Raw genomic sequence first — 17,350 nt, forward strand, 5'->3', positions numbered from 1 at the left:
AATGTTTTGAACTACAACTCCCATTAGCCCCAGTCAGCACTACTGCCCTGGGACTGACAGGAGTTGTAGTCTAAAACACATTGAAGGCACAAGGTTGGCAAAAGCTTGTGTATACTGCATAACTTTTCTTACCTGTCGTCTTTCTATTTCAAAAGAGACATTCCTTTCCTTTTGAGACAGATTATGATGCAAAAAAACCAACTGGTTGAAAAGGTCATTTGACTACCCTACCCTACGAGGATGACAACAACAACAACCTACCCTACCCCACCCCATTTTCTTGCTAATTCACTGTATTCTCTGCATTTCCAAGTGCTTTGACTTTAGCTATCAAGATGGGACAGTTCAGAGATTTCCAACAGTGCAAGAGTTCAAGGACCAGCAAGCACAGCAGTCTGACATTTATGGAGGCCTTTGCACTTTGGCAACCTCTTCTGCAGCCCTCTTCTGCTTTACAATGGAAAACACGGACTTTAGTCATGGGGTAAAGAAACGCACTAAGAGAGGGAGCCTGGTGCACATGGGAAATCTATGCTATATGAATGTTGGGCTAATTCTCCATAATTCCCAAGTCAGAGATAGAGCTTTTTTTCAGCTGGAGCGCTCTCTGGTGGGTGCCATTGCAGGCTGGTGCTCCTCTCTCCCCCCCCTCAACAGCTTTTGCTTGTCTTTACATACTTCTGAGAAGCCCAAAACGAATATTTCAAGTCAAAATGTAAGCTGACCAGCATGTGTGAATCTACACTGTTTTTTAGACCTAGCTCTTAGCCACTCCTAGCCACAATTGGTCATGCTACAGGGTGGGGGCAATTCATATTTCCTTTTCTTCAATCCTTCCTGTGTAGCAGTGGTGGGCTTTAAGCTTTCCAACCAGATCTCTACAATTGCACACACACAGGTTTGCACAACGGCCCTTCAGAGCTGCCCTAGCCACCTGCCTGAATCTAAGAGAACAAGGGAGGCAGGGGCACATTGATTTGACCTGGCTTAGAACCAGGGGCAACCCCCAAACCAGCTAGGGCAGGCATGGCCAAACTTGGTCCTCCAGCTGTTGTGGAACTACAATTCCCATCATCCCTGACCACTGGTCCTGTTAGCTAGGGATGATGGGAGTTGTAGTCCCAAAACAGCTGGAGGGCCAAGTTTGATCATGCCTGAGCTAGGGAGATAGCTTGCTATAGTTTTTAGCACCTCTGTGAGCGGCTGTGAATGTGGCTGTTGTCAAACCGGCATCTGTTCAGCGTTGTTGAAGAAAGGTCTTCAGTTGGTGATGAAACCAAACTAGAGATGGCATGTGGCTGATATGTCATGGGAGAGAGTTCAAAAGGGTAGGTCATATAATAATAATAATAATAATAATTTATTATTTGTACCCCGCCCATCTGGCTGGGTTTCCCCAGCCACTCTGGGCGGCTTCCACAGAAACCAAAAAAACATTAAAATATCATACATTAAAAGCTTCCCTGAATAGGGCCGCCTTAAGATGTTTTCTGAATGTCAGGTAGTTTTCCATCACCTTGACATCCGATGGGAGGGCATTCCACAGGGCGGGCGCCACCACCGAAAAGGCCCTCTGCCTGGTTCCCTGTAGCTTCGCTTCTCGCAATGAGGGAACCGCCAGAAGGCCCTCGGCGCTGGACCTCAGTGTCCGGGCAGAACGATGGGGGTGGAGACGCTCCTTCAGGTATACTGGGCCGAAGCCGTTTAGGGCTTTAAAGGTCAACACCAACACTTTGAATTGTGCTCGGAAACGTACTGGGAGCCAATGTAGGTCTTTCAAGACCGGTGTTATGTGGTCTCGGCGGCCGCCCCCAGTCACCAGTCTAGCTGCCGCATTCTGGATTAGTTGTAGTTTCCGAGTCACCTTCAAAGGTAGCCCCACGTAGAGCGCATTGCAGTAGTCCAAGCGGGAGATAACTAGAGCATGCACCACTCTGGCCAGACAGTCAGCGGGCAGGTAGGGTCTCAGCCTGCGTACCAGGTGGAGTTGGTAGACAGCTGCCCTGGATACAGAATTGACCTGTGCCTCCATGGACAGCTGTGAGTCCAAAATGACTCCCAGGCTACGCACCTGGTCCTTCAGGGGCACAGTTACCCCATTCAGGACCAGGGAGTCCTCCACACCAGCCCGCCCCCTGTCCCCCAAAAACAGTACTTCTGTCTTGTCAGGATTCAACTTCAATCCATTAGCCGCCATCCATCCTCCAACCGCCTCCAGGCACTCACACAGGACCTTCACCGCCTTCACTGGTTCTGATTTGAAAGAAAGGTAGAGCTGGGTATCATCTGCATATTGATGGACACCCAGTCCAAACCCCCTGATGATCTCTCCCAGCGGCTTCATATAGATGTTAAAAAGCATGGGGGAGAGGACGGAACCCTGAGGCACCCCACAAGTGAGGGCCCAAGGGTCTGAACACTCATCCCCCACCACCACTTTCTGAACACGGCCCAGGAGAAAGGAGCGAAACCACTGTATAACAGTGCCCCCAGCTCCCAACCCCTCTAGACGGTCCAGAAGGATGTTATGGTCGATTGTATCAAAGGCCGCTGAGAGATCCAGCAGAACTAGGAAACAACTCTCACCTTTGTCCCTAGCTCGCCGGAGATCATCAACCAGTGCGACCAAGGCAGTTTCAGTCCCATGATGAGGCCTGAACCCTGATTGGAAGGGATCCAAATGGTCCGCATCCTCCAGGCGTGCCTGGAGTTGTTCAGCAACCACACGCTCAATCACCTTGCCCAAGAATGGAAGATTTGAGACTGGGCGATAGTTGGCCATACTGGCCGGGTCTAAAGATGGTTTTTTAAGAAGCGGTTTAATGACCGCCTCTTTCAGCGGATCTGGGAATGTTCCCTCACAGAGGGAAGCATTCACCACCCCGCAGAGCCCATCGCCCAGCCCTTCCCGGCTAGCTTTTATAAGCCAGGATGGGCAAGGATCAAGGAGACAGGTGGTTGGTTTCACTCGTCCAAGCAGCCTGTCCACATCCTCGGGGGTAACGGATTGAAATTGATTCCATGCAACTTGACCAGACAGGGCTCTAGCACTCTCCCGCCCCAGCCCTGCTCCCACGGTGGTGTCTAGCTCCTTCCGAATATGAGTGATTTTATCTGCAAAAAACGTTGCAAAATCGTTGCAGGAGATCTTGGGGTCTTTACAAGGCCCCGATGGTAAAGGTGGTTCCGTTAAGTTGCGGACCACCTGAAAGAGTCTCCTGCTACTATTTTCTGCAGATGCAATAGAGGCGGTGAAGAAAGTCTTCTTCGCCGTCGCTATCGCCACTTGGTAGGCTCGACGTTGAGCTCTAACCTGTGTCCGGTCAGATTCGGACATTTGACTGGCTCAAGACAATTTCTCAGGTTTTGAATACTCAGGTTACTGCTCCTGGGAAATGTCATAATTTTCTCTCTGTGGTTTCCTTCCCTAATTCAAGAGGCTTCACAATGCTGCTGAATGTAAACACCATCAAGACACATAGCTAGCAAACTAGGCTCTTGCCAGATGGTGTCTGAAGACTTTTAAAGTTAACCGTTAACCTTTTAAATATAAGTCTACAAAAGAATTTCCGTGTTTTGCCCTGACTCATTTTTAGAGTTTGTTTCTTCTTTCCCTCTGCCTGCTTTTCTTTTCAGGAACAGTTCTTTTGCCTTTAACAGCTGCCTCACAGATGGAAAACCAACAGGTGAGCCTTCTGCCTGTTCTGTAGCTGACAAGCCCACTCACAGTTCATTATGGGATTGGGTGGGACCATGCTTATTTCTTTAGCCTCTACTTCTGTTATATAACATGGAAAACCTTCATCCTCTAGATCAGAGCTTTCCAAGGTGTTTGTTGTGATATATTAATATGTTGGCTGCTGTGTGTAAGTGTGTTGCACAAACACTTCCTGTGCTCCTCCTGGGGTTGGAAAGGGGTTTAATCTCTAGTTTGCTAATAAAACTGAATTACTGTGTCACAAAATGACGCATGTCTAAAAAGTGTGTCACCAACATGAAAAGTCTGGAAAGCTCTGTTCTAGATAAAGTGAGCCAATGAACAAAAATATCAACCAACAACACTAAAGGATAACTTATACAAACAAAAACAGAGTGTCACTGTCACATCACAGTTATTACAGAAGGGTGTAAGGCATTTGCTGGTAATCACATACATAGCTCCAAGGCAGACATAAACACAAACGCCAAATTTACTTAGGGAAACATAACTGCAGATTCATTTAGACATATTCAAATATTTAAGAAAAAGCAAGCTGCTGCTTTTTGCCTTTGACGCTCATGCAGGAGGAGTGTGTCAGACCTGTTTAGTCTGGCAACTAAGTAAAGGTAAGGGGGGATACATTCCGGACCAGGCCCCTCCTCTACTGTATTTCTTCTGATTAATGTTTGGTAGAGACGTCAGCCATCTTGCCCATCATTCCCATGTTTTCACTCCAACTCGTTTGCTGTCACCTGCAGGGAGTCAAGATGCAGATGTGACAATGTGTCACATCACACACTTCTTTTATCAAAGCTTACTTGGCATGAGGTGTATGATGCTGGTCGGCGGCACCTACACATCGCCTTTAATTTGTACTTAGTCCCCTGTTTCCCAATACTGGTTGCTCTGCTTCAGAATAAAAAAATGTAAACATGAAGTTTAACTAGATATGTAAAGCTTAATTAATCCACTTGCACGGAAAGGGTGGACATCAGGATAAACAAAGAGAGTTAGACCCATAAAAGACAAGGGATAGAAGCTGTGATCTATGAAACTCTGTGAATGCAGTACAAAACAAACAACAGTTTGTTTGCACTTCTAGTTTGCAGTTGCACAAGCAGCTGTGCATTTGCCTGCCTTAAAGATTAAATTAAGACCAGAATTAGGTCACGCACGCACACCACTACTCATTTAAAGCACATTTAAACACAAGGCTTCCCCCAAGGAATCCTGGGAACTGTAGTTTATTAAGGGTGCAGGGAATTGTATCTTTGGGTGATTATCTACAGTTTAAATGAAGAGTGTGCAGACTGGATCAGATGGTTCAGAGCACCCTGAGCAACTGAATTCCCTTCTAGTGGATCAGGACTCCTCAACAGGTGACCTGCCACACCAAGCCACAGACAGCCCATCAACCTAGTGCTTGGCAACAGGGACAATGTTATGAGAGTGGTCCATGGGCATGAGCTGCAGACCTTTGGTGCTGGGCCCTGGGATCTCCTGAGACTTGCCCTCTATTTTTAAACTTTTCAAAAAAGAAACCACAACCAGCTACCATCTCAATTTGCTCAGAGACCTAAATGTGCATTTGTACATATAAATAAGCCTATGCCAGTTTTGTGTATATTTGTATGTCTTTTGGGTACCTAAAAACACCCCTGCTTGCTTATCCACTTGTTTTTGCAGTTCCGGGCAGACAGGAGTACCAGGTACTTTATCAAGTCCTTGGTGAACCACAATACATGCCTCAAGTGGTGTGCTCAACTTGGCCAGTCACAAATTGGGCAGGTCTGCTGTAGATGTGCTAGCTGTAAACTGAGACTTCAAAGCAAGTATTTCATGAAACAGATTATTTGCTCTAAGTCATCGTATCTGATGAAGAAAACAGCAGTGATTAAGAATTCTAGATGAAGATTGAAAGAATGAATGTCACTAAATAAGGCTTCTGTGCTGCCTAAACAAAGGCACAGTGTCTTAAATGATTTACGGTGGAGTAGCAATAAATATTTCTTCATTTCCATTTTATGCACCAAGAATAAACAACGGATCTGTTTATTTATTCCACCTAGTATGCGATCCAGGTTTTCCATGAGAGACAAGCCAGAAGGCTCCATTGTCAATGCTTTTCTCTGTTTCTATTTGGAATAGTAACACCAAACCAGGTTAATGGCTAGAAACTATTGTCGTTCCTTGATGACTGGAATATGGAGGTAAAGGTCCAAAACAGCTTTTTAAAAAGGAAATGCAAATTGCTTCATTAAAAAGGAAAACTCTTTTTATATTCCCACATTGGGAATATCATGATATAGGAGGTTGACTATTATGTTGAGTACCAAGCTCTCACCAGCACACTAAAGCAATATGTTTTACCTGTAGAATATTGGCCCTCCTGGTTTGCCATATCAGATAGTGCAGGAAGTTCAGGCCTTAGGCACTGTGCTTTCAGTTTAGTTGGCTATAGGGATTTTTCTCTGTAAGTCTCTTGTCTTCCTATAGACATAAAAATTTAAGGATGTCATCGCACAACCCCCATTGGAGGATTCATAGTGCTGCATCACAATCCTGGATATGCATGAAGGAAGTGGGAGGAGACGAAAAATGGAGAAGCCAGGCTTTTAAATGGTGGCTGAAATCAATAGCAGAAGTTTTAACAAAACAGAGGTTTGAATAAAAGAATCTGAGAGAGAAAAACTGGGGATTCTAAAAAATGGCAGAATCATGAGTATAATGAAGGCAGAGTTCATCATGCAGTACAAGATGCCATTGCTACGACAGTGGCACTGCTTTCACTAACAGCTGGTATTAAAAATAATAACAAAATTATGTACCTTATCAGGTTAGGCAGAAATCAATTCCTAACCATGTCTACTCAACAATAAGTCCCATTTTAATCAATGGTGCTTACTTCGAAGTAAATCAGGTTAGGATTCCACCCTTGCTGCTTTGTTGCTTTTTTACTTCCACTAAGTACCGTACTTTTCGCCCCATAGGATGCACTTTTCCCCCTCCAAAAATGAAGGGGAAATGTGTGTGCGTCCTATGGGGTGAATGCAGGCTTTCGCTGAAGCCTGGAGAGCGAGAGGGGTCGGTGCGCACCGACCCCTCTCGCTCTCCAGGCTTCGCGCAGATCTCCGCAAGCCGTGGGAGCCCACACCAGGCTCCTGCGGCTTGCGGAGAGTTGCCTGCATGCCGAAGGCTGGGTGCGCTGAGCTCAGTGTGCCCAGACTTTGCACGGCTCTCCGCAAGGCGCGGGAGCCCGGCGCTGGGCTCCCGCAGCTTGCAGAGAGTTGCCTGTTCTGGGGGCTGGGGTCGGGGGAAGCTCGGGCTTCCCCCACCCCAGCCCCGCGCCTGGGGGGGGAATAATGTTTTTCCCCTTTATTTTCCCCCCCAAAAAAAACTAGGTGTGCCTTATGGGACGGTGCTTCCTATAGGGCGAAAAATACGGTAAATATCACAGAAAAATTCAGCCATCTCTTCTCTCCAATCCTCCCTGCCATTTTATTATTGAATTTGGAAAACTTTTTTTTTAAAAAATGTGTGTGTAATTTAAAAGGGACAGGAGCAGAAAATGCTCTGTTGGTATTGTGCAAAGATGAGAACAACGACACTGCAAGACAAACTACAAAACCCTAGGCGGGGCATGCAAGTGGATACTTGGTGTTGGTGGGCCATGACTAATAGTGGCAGAAGCAGTAGCAGGAGCCCATTGTGCTGGGAGTTCTTGCAATGCAGCTGGGCAAATCAAAGTCAATGACATCATTTCTCAAAATGCAAGAGTGGGCTGCAGTGACGCACATTTTATGAGCTGTGAATCAAAATGAACCAAGTTTATGCAAAGACACCACACGGAAGAAAGTACCAACCAGTACATGACTGCAACCCCCCACTTTAGCCATAGGTGCTGGAAACTGGGACCTTCTGTATGCAAAGCAGATGTTCTGCCACTGAGCAATGACTCTTCTGCACCACTGAGTGAAACCCTGGACTTTTGCCCTCTAAGTCCCACCCTGGTGGCACCTCAGTACTTCAGAGGAGGAGTCAGGGGGGAAGAAACAAACCAAATGCAAAGGGGATGGGCAGACATGACACTTGGGATTCACAACTGAGGAAGCAGGAGAGAAATTACAAGAATGGGTTTCATTTAACAATTAAAACTTTCTCTTAATTTCCAATTCAAATTTGCTACTCAATTTGAATATCCAACCATTTGAAGCACCTGACTGGCGTAAACTTGCAATCTAATCTCTTTTGCCTTTTGGCTGACTAGGAGTGGGGAAATTGACTCTCTTACCAGATGGGAGATTCTGTTATGACATTTCCCTCTCAAAAGCAGTGTGAGAGCAGATTACTCACAGCAAGGAGATTTATAAGCAAGGAGTGCCTATGGGCACATCATGTTTTGGAAATAAACATGTATTTATTATTACATACAGAACCTCTTAGAAGATGAGATCATCTTGTAAGTCTTTGTGGTGGTGTCAGAAGTACTCGGCTTCCTCCCGGTATCAGCAGAATTGGCCCGACATAAAAGCCAGAGATGGATGACTAGCTAGCACCACTTCAGGCTCTTCTCACCCACTCACAAGAGAGAATATTCCTGCTTATTAAAAGATAAAGCAGCACCAGCAGCCAAGGGGAATTAGAATATCAAGCCACAGATCAGGAAAAACAAATACGCATTAGATGGTGCGATAAGAGCTGAATCAAGGACTTTTCTGTGCAAGGGCTGGTGATTATGTCAGCCCATGTTCAAGAGGATATTTAGAATTGCTTTACACGTTGGAAAGTAAAGGCAAAAGAACATGTGTGAATGACTCAAGGGGAAGAGGGAATTGTGAGTTATTCACACATCTGAATCTTACATATCTTGGCACGTAGCTGAGATATCCCCATCAGCGGTCCGGAACAAAGGGTGAAAAAGCAAATTCACTCCGGCATCCCATGTTAATGCTAATGTTAGTACTTGTCCAGAGTTTTCCTGAAAATCTTCTCCTTGGCCAGTTTGGCGCAGGCTTTAAAACTTGATGTTCTGTGACGTTTTCTACTTTCTATATATGTTTTGCTAATAACCTGTCCTATGATTTATAGCATGGTTTATCCTGCTTGATAGAGCTTGAGACTCTTAATCTCAGGGTTGTGGGTTCAAATGCCACATTGGGCAAAAAGATTCCTGCATTGCAGGATGTTGGACTGGGTGACCCGTGTCATCCCTTCCAGCTCTACAGTTCTATGGTTCTTTTTGTCATCTGGGAAACCTCCAAGATCAGCCAGTTGTGTGCAGGAATGGAGAAGGAATCTGACTCAGTTTGCATTCCAAAGCAAACCTACTGAATTCACACTTTCCAAACCCACACACAAATGGAAACACAGCCATCCTTTCGCACTTCTCCAAATGTGGCAGTTCAGTTCTTCATCCAAGTAACGTGTACAAAAATGCATACAGTGGTAGCTCGAATTACAGACGCTTCAGGTTACAGACTCCACTAACCCAGAAATAGTACCTTGGGTTAAGAACTTTGCTTCAGGGTGAGAACAGAAATTGTGCGGCAGTGGCAGGAGGCCCCATTAGCTAAAGTGGTGCTTCAGGTTAAGAACAGTTTCAGGTTAAGAATGGACCTCCAGAACAAATTAAGTTCTTAACCAGAGGTACCACTGTATTCTAGGGTAAAGTGTACATTAGAATGCATACATTAGTGAAAATAACATGCTAAGGTCCATTCTATTGGGGAAAACCGCTCTGCAAAGTGAAAGCATATACTGTATTTTTCACTCTATAGGACGCACTTTTTCCCCTCCAAAAATTGAGGGGAAATGTGTGTGCGTCCTATGGAGCGAATGCAGGCTTCAGCGATAGCAACGCTAAGCCTCCGAAGCGCAGAGGGAGCACTCCCTCCGTGCTCCAAAGGCTTCACGTTGCTTTCGCTGAAGACTGGAGAGCGAGAGGCATCAGTGCACACCGACCCCTCTCACTCTCCAGGCTTCAGGGATAGCTGCGCGCATTCCCTCCGGCAGGGAGAGGCTGCACGTGGCTATGGCTTCTTTAGCCCCATGCAGCTTCTCCCGGGAGGGAGAGGTTGCGTGTGGCTAAAGAGGAAGCCATAGCAGCCAGCGGGATCCATCCCGCTGGCTGCCTTGGCTTGTGACATAGCCGCGCGCAACCCCTCCGGCAGGGAGAGGTTGCGCACATCCTGTACGCTGCTCTTTGGGGCTGGGGGAAAATAAGATTATTTTTCTTGATTTCCCCCCCTAAAAACTGGGTGCGCCCTATGGTCCGATGTGCCCTATGGAGCGAAAAATATGGTATTATACAAAATTGCATAGAAGAACTGTGCATATTAGAAGAAATTGACACTAAAACGTTGGTGAATTTTCATGAGGGTTTTGTAAAAATAATAATAGTTGCAAGCTGGTGTGGAAATATGGCAGACTGAGTTTAAGACTGAAAAACTGAGCTGAAGACTGGAGAAAAATGAGAGAAACTGAAACTGACAGATTCACTCATCCCTCGTTGTGTGCAGCAAGGTTTTCCAGGTCCCAGAGTGTGGTATGCCAGGTCCCAGAGTGTGGACTGCCAAAATCCTCATTTGCAAAAGTCTACATTTGGAGCACATTCATGGAAAGCCTCTGCCATCCTCCCTCGTTGGAAGGAAAGAAAATCCCGTTTTCTCTCTCTTGAACGCACTCAGTGTACAAAGCACCAATTGAATATCAAAGCCAAAAAGCCAGGTCAAGATTAGTAGTCTCCCAGACCTTTGTCCCCTGTAAGCTTTTCTTTGCTCAACTGGAACAGCCACCCAGATTCCGCCAAAACCAATATTTTGGAGGTCAGTCGAACAATACACACTTTCATTTTGCTCTGCCTTTGCTTGCTGTCTGCTGTGTTACTGTTTCATGCTCGAGCCTCCTTATCTGACTCAGGGGTCTAAGATTTCTCAACAGTCTGTTTCACGAAGATTTTTCTCCTTCTGGTAATGAAGGAGAAAAAGGAGGAACAGCAGGCTTATAACAAGGATGGAAGGATACAAGGAAGGACTATGTAGTTATAAATGTACAAAAGACAGCAGATCTACTCTATGGGCTCAACTAGAACCAGCTGCCATGTGGTTTCTTCCTTCCAAGAACTGTCTTTCACTCAGACAATTTACCTGGTGATGTGTATAACAATGATTAGGGTTCTCAACAACCCATTTCATTCTGCCCCCTGGTTTTACTCCCTCTCCAACTTTCAGAAATCTTTCCATGCCCACTGAGCCTGTTGAGTGCTCAATGGTCTGTTTGGGTTTCCCCCTCCACATTTTAGCCTTTCCCTATCTTTTTTTGGGGGGGGGCTGCAGATGGTTAGATGCACTGACTGTGAACAATCCCAGTGACATTAAATATTTGATTTCTCCCTTAATCTCTATGGGCAGCTCTCAATTCCATCCCTGGAGGACATTTAAAAATAACTTCTCAATGTGAACCAGGGAGTGGTTCATAAAATGAAATGGTTCTCCCTACTGTGTGTGTGTGTGTGTGTGTGTGTGTGTGTGTGTGTGTGTGTCCTGCCCAGCCTACAGATCTATGAAATCAATAAATTACATATAATATAATGTTCTGTCCCATTGACCTTTTAATCTTAAAATTTTGGGCAGGCACAGATGGAAATCAAGCTTGGTTCTTGTGCAAAAGCAGTGCTAACACCACCACCAAAACAGCCATTCAGGGACCCAGCCTCTTTTGCAAGGTGCTGTGGCTTTGGCTACAAAAACCTGAGCACAGGAAGACTCAAATGAATGTTGGATGGGGGGGGGGGGAGAGAGATGCAGAGTGGAGAAAGCAGCAGCAGCATTTAAGAGCTAGTGCCTACTTTTACTAATGTCCCTCTTTCTTTCTGCTTTCCTTTCTCTTTTGTACTATGTATGCTATCCTCTTAAATTATAAGCCATCTAGACTATGTTACTGGCCTTTTCAAATGATGTTGAAGGTATATTGAGTTTTTGCCTTTATATCCCGGCTGAAAGTCTCTGGAGACTCATCCATTCTTCTGCTATGGACTTAAGATGCTTGTAACAGCTGCCATTTATTATGTCTTTACTGTCCCTTGAAAGATGCCTGCCTGTTTGGGACTTAATCTTCCAATTACATGAGGCTTAGCCGAGATCCATTCTAGGGGATCTAAACATCTCTCCTTTAGATAAAATAAATAATGGAGGGAAATTACATTTCCACCTCAGCACTGGAATAGCAGTGTTTTTAGCCTGCAAAATTGCAATTCTCTTCTATCTAGCACTTCATTTGGAACTGTAAATGCTGTTTCGAAAAGCATTTACACAATTGGTAGGGAAACCTATAGGAAATCACTCACCACATCTCCGCCTATGAGTGGTGTAAATCTTTCCCCAACACCTGCATGATTGTGTGGGCCCTTAATGCATGTAAAAATAGATATTGACTTTAAAAGCAGAGGGTCCAAGTGCTGTATCAGATGCATGAGATCATTTATCTAATGGTTTTAAATATTGTGAACACAAGCAAAACTACCTTGCTCACACCAGCTCCAGTCATTTCATGGACTTCCCCTTCCTCTTTTTTCACTCTTTGGTTTTTAGAAAGCTGTAAACTCTTTCAGTTCCTTACTTCTGACAGCAAAGGAAGTTGACAAAATTATGCAAGGAAGAGTTTTCCACCTGCACCCTCTAAAATCGGCATCCTAACATACTATCTCTTGTGTGTTGTCCTTTCTCCAAAGATCAGAAAGACTTGTTTGTTTTTTACAAGCCTCTGGATGTCCATACTTTCTGGACTTAACCTATAAATAGCATTGGAATTGCTTCCTGCAGTCGTGACATTTATCTATCAGAGAAAGTGTATACAATTTCTATGCTGGACTTGGATTCTTAAATTAGCCCAGCCAAGAAAAAAAGTGCAAAGTTATATAACCAAAGAGGCAGTCACTTTACTCCGAAGCTAGACACAAAAATGGATGTTGTTGTATGATTTTATCAGTGTTGTGCAAGATAAGAAGCATCAACCTGAATCAAGTAATTGTTTTCAGATCACTTCAAACCAGTGTTTCCAATCTCATTTCCTCCAGAGAAGTTAGTTGGTGTCTCCCAGGCATAGTTCACATAGAGAACAAATATAGGGAACAAAACCAAATACCATCCTCCAATTCAACATGCCAGCACTTCTCAAGAAAAAAAAGGAGAGGGTAGTTGATGGCTGGGGCTGATGAGATTGTAGACCCAAACATCTGGAGGACCAGGCTGGTCACATTGCCTTCAAATGGAAGCTCCCCCAGTTAGGAAGTGGGGGAGGCAGACACAAAGGGTGGAATTCAACATCATACCATTTCCAACATTCTGTTGGTATCAGCGTTTCAGCTTGCTAGATGGGACATTTGTTCTTCCCTCCCATGTCTGCTGCTCCTTGGTTTGCCCACCCCACCCTGAGCCAATTTCCAGTGTGTGCAGCGGGGACACGTGCAAAAGCCCTCTTGCACAATGCAAGCCATGCCAATTTGCTACATGGGGGCTGGCAGGCAGATGTTGGGGGACAATATGCAGTCGACCTGGATCTAATGCATGCCAGTGGCTATTTTACTGATATTAGAAGAAATCATGTCTTAGGAGATGCGCCTCCAAAAGCTGGGTCAAAGCAAGCATCTGCTTTAAAAAAATGCAGTGCTGGATTATTATTATTATTATTATTATTATTATTATTATTTTAAAAAGTATTGATTTTCCAAATTTATAACAAACATAAACAAACAAACATAAATCCTAACTATAATAGTTCCACTTTTGTTAACATTGTTTGGTGACTTCCTCGAATCCCCCTGGCTGAGTTTTAATGTATATCATTGTAACAGTTTTCAAAAACTAATTTCTCATAAAATTTACTTAGTCAATTAACATCTTTCTTTCTTTTCATATTAACTTTAGATATATTATTCTATAACATCACATATTTAAATCCTAAGCCAATCTGGTACTTGCAAGTATTTCTATTTACGTTACCTTAGCATATTTAGCTAAATAGTCTTTAAATTTCATCCATTCCTCCTGGTACTCCTCCTCCTTCTGGTCGCGGACTCTTCCGGTCAGGTCGGCTAGCTCCCAAAAGTCCATCATCTTCATCTGCCATTCCTCCACTGTTGGCACTTCTTGTGTTTTCCAATTTTTAGCCAACAAAATCCTAGCAGCAGTTGTGGCATACAAAAACAATCTAACATCTTTCTTGGGTTCAGGTTACAGATAGGTAGCCGTGTTGGTCTGCCATAGTCAAAATAAAAAAATTCCTTCCAGTAGCACCTTAAAGACCAACTAAGTTAGTTCTTGGTATGAGCTTTCGTGTGCATGCACACTTCTTCATGCACACTTCTGCATGCACACGAAAGCTCATACCAAGAACTAACTTAGTTGGTCTTTAAGGTGCTACTGGAAGGAATTTTTTTATCTTTCTTGGGCAATTCCAAACCTATTATTCCAAGAAGAAAGGCCTCTGGTTTCTTAATAAATGTATATTTCAACATTTTTTTCAATTCCTTATAAATCTTCTCCCAGAAGTCTTTGAACTTGGGGCAAGTCCACCACATGTGATAAAAGGTACCTTCTTTTTCTTTAAATTTCCAACATAGATTATCACTCTTGTGATGCACTGCTGGAGTTAGACCAAATGCATATCTAGTCCAGCACCCTGGTCCTTGCAGTGACCAACCAGATGCCTCTAGAAGCCCATAGGCAGGGCATGAGAATAATCCTGGAGATGGCATATGACTAGCAGCCATTGATAAAGTGACTGAGAGGCCAGAAGCTGGACAGGCCTGAGTAGACATTTCCCACTAGCACCATATATATTTCTTTCCTTTTCCTTTTTTCTTTCATGAAACCCCTCCCTTGGGAAATTGAGCCTTTAAGAAGAGTTTCCATCTAGCTTTGGTGGCTTTTTCTTTCCTATCTTATTCTATTTTAGTACCTGTTTTATGAGGGCTCCCGGAGAACCCATGGCTTAGCCTGCCTGTATACCCTCCCCACGCCTTTCATTCCAGAGAGTTCCATACCATACCAGGCTTCAGAAGGGCCGAGCAGCTTAGCTGTGCCTGTTTTACAGTGAACCTTTGAGGGAAAACATACCTCTTCCAAGATGAAGTGAGTGTGAGTAATAGCTGTGTTCTCCTCACCCTCCTCCTTGCTTGTTTCTCTTCTTGCCTGCCTAACTTGCAAAAAAACTACCTGTGTCACATTGGGTTAGGTATCAATGGTTAATTTGGATCCATTCCTTAACCTATTTCATCTTCTGTCTACTTTACATCTTTCCTCCCTTTTCTTCCTTATTTAGTGATAGTTGTAACTCTGTATCAGGTCTTCCACAGCGCTTCTCACATCCTAGTGGTGTAGCAAGAAAATTATTAGTGCATTTGCAAAGCAGGGTCCAGTATGGTTTCACATTGGATGAGGGACTGTGTGTTGAGATTCCTGCATTTCAGGGGGTTGGACTAGATGTCCCTCAGGATCCCTTCCAACTCTACAATTCCACAATTCTACAACAGCCCAATCTTCCAAAATGCTCACCACTAGTAGGCTTAAATATTTGTGAAAATCAGGATATGGGGATTTCCCTTAAAAAAAACTTTTCTGTCTGGATTGTCACTCTTTGAAATATGGCAACCCTACTATTGTGCTAACCCAATCATTATCTGTTTTTTACCTATGTGCCTTTGCCACAGTGTATTTGGGTGCCCTATTTTCTGGTTATTCTCTCCTTATTTATTCCTCCTTTTGGGAATCTTAATTCCTTTGTGGCATCCAGGGACTCTGGGTGAGAGAGAACTTTAGGGTTTATGTGTGTAGTTCTATGCAAATGTAAAGAAGGATGTGTGCTAACAGCACAATTACAAGGCAGTAACTGGGGATGCCTCTGAGAGGAGAACACCATAGTTACTTCTGTCATTTACCCACAATTCATTGCATTTCTTTGCTTTTACAATCTGTTCCTGGGCTGAACCGGTTCAAACTGAATATAGAGGGATCATGTGTTGGAATAAAAAAAACCACCTGTAGTTATCTTCATCTATCCTGATACAGAGACAGCGTAGTAGCATTCTCCTTGCTTTATCAAAGGAGTGGTGTCTGAAGTGTCATCAGCACAGTCCTATTTTCATCGCCTAAGTAGTATGCAGCTGAAACTCGGTTAAAACCACTGTGATTGTGCCAGTTTCTCCACAACAGGACAACATGTCAGTTGCCAAGATGATATTTTATTCAAACAGCAGGGGGAAAGAAGAAACAACAACTGAACACTGAGTCTCTTGCACCATCTCCAAATGAGTGGATAGTGAGTTTAGTGCATCTATTCAAGCCAGCAGGAAGATGACAGTAGCTTATGGTGGACTGGTCATTAACTGGGACCAGGATAGAGACTGACTCCATTGGGCTACCATCAGATGGAAAGGTAATCTTCTCACATTGTAGATTAAACTACCTGCAAAAACTTCTTCCTCCATCCCTCATACTTCCCCAAGCACTTTTCATTACCAGTTTGCACTAGAGGGCTACTCCTGTCATGGTTGCCGGGCACAGAGGCAAGAATGGCCTTATTCATCTTCCTGCCTGGGCTTCTTCCATAAGCATCTTTGAGACAGGCTTTCCTATATCTATCATTCATACAGACATATTCACCACAGGGAGAAATGTTAACTTTGGGCCCAGCTAAATAGCCCACCTAACCATTCTATGGTTAGGGATTCATGGGTGGGGTTTTGTATAGGAATGGTTTTAATAGGGCATAGAGATAGAAGCAACTATTAATCTGGACTAAAAATGTGTGATTCTGGGAAGAAAAGGAGTTCATACATGAACTCTGGCAGAGAAATGCTATATGCTCAGTTTAATTACTTTAAATCTCTTGCCTCTCAAGTGGCATCTCTCCCAGGAAACTAACGGATCTCCTTTTCTTCCCAGGGAGGCACAAACAACATCCATTCAGCCAGTTTACCGGGTGCCAGTGCTTTTTCTGTCCCGTTTCTGTCTGGCAGCTGGCTTTTGTGCCAGTGCTCAAAAGGCAAAGGGGTGGAGAAGCCTGGCAGCTATTCCATTGGGGAGAGAAATCCCTTTCAGCAAAAGTTTAATAGAAGCTTGATTAAAAGAAACACATATGGCAGCATGCCAGGCTTATGGTGGCATATAGAATCTGGACAAGACAAGCAGTTTAAGGCTTGGCAAACCCCGCACGTAAACAGAATCTTGCCTTAAGCATTGCCCATCAATGTCCACAAGCCAGCAGAATAATAAAATGGAAATCTAACTCAGTCCATTTATACTTTTCAAATTTATACATTTTCATTAGTCTTACAATCAATTTAACATTGCAAAATTTGACTTCCTTCCCCCTCTTTCTGCAGTTCCTTAAATTCATTTTATAATATCTTCTGCATATCCAAATTTATTTAACTTGCTCATTTAATTATCTACTTTAAATATATACTCTTATGAAACTGTAGGTTAATACAATAATCCTGCCAATGTTTTTTATCTGTTTACAATTTATCTGTAAATATTCAATAAACCATTTCCATTCTTATATAAAAGTATGTTGTCTTGATTTCTTATTCCTCCGGTAAGTTTCGCCATTTCTGCATATTCCATAAGTTTTTTTATCCATTTTTCCTTT

The sequence above is a fragment of the Podarcis vaucheri genome (assembly GCF_965113315.1).
Source record: "Podarcis vaucheri genome assembly, chromosome: 2".
Taxonomy (NCBI): Eukaryota; Metazoa; Chordata; class Lepidosauria; order Squamata; family Lacertidae; genus Podarcis; species Podarcis vaucheri.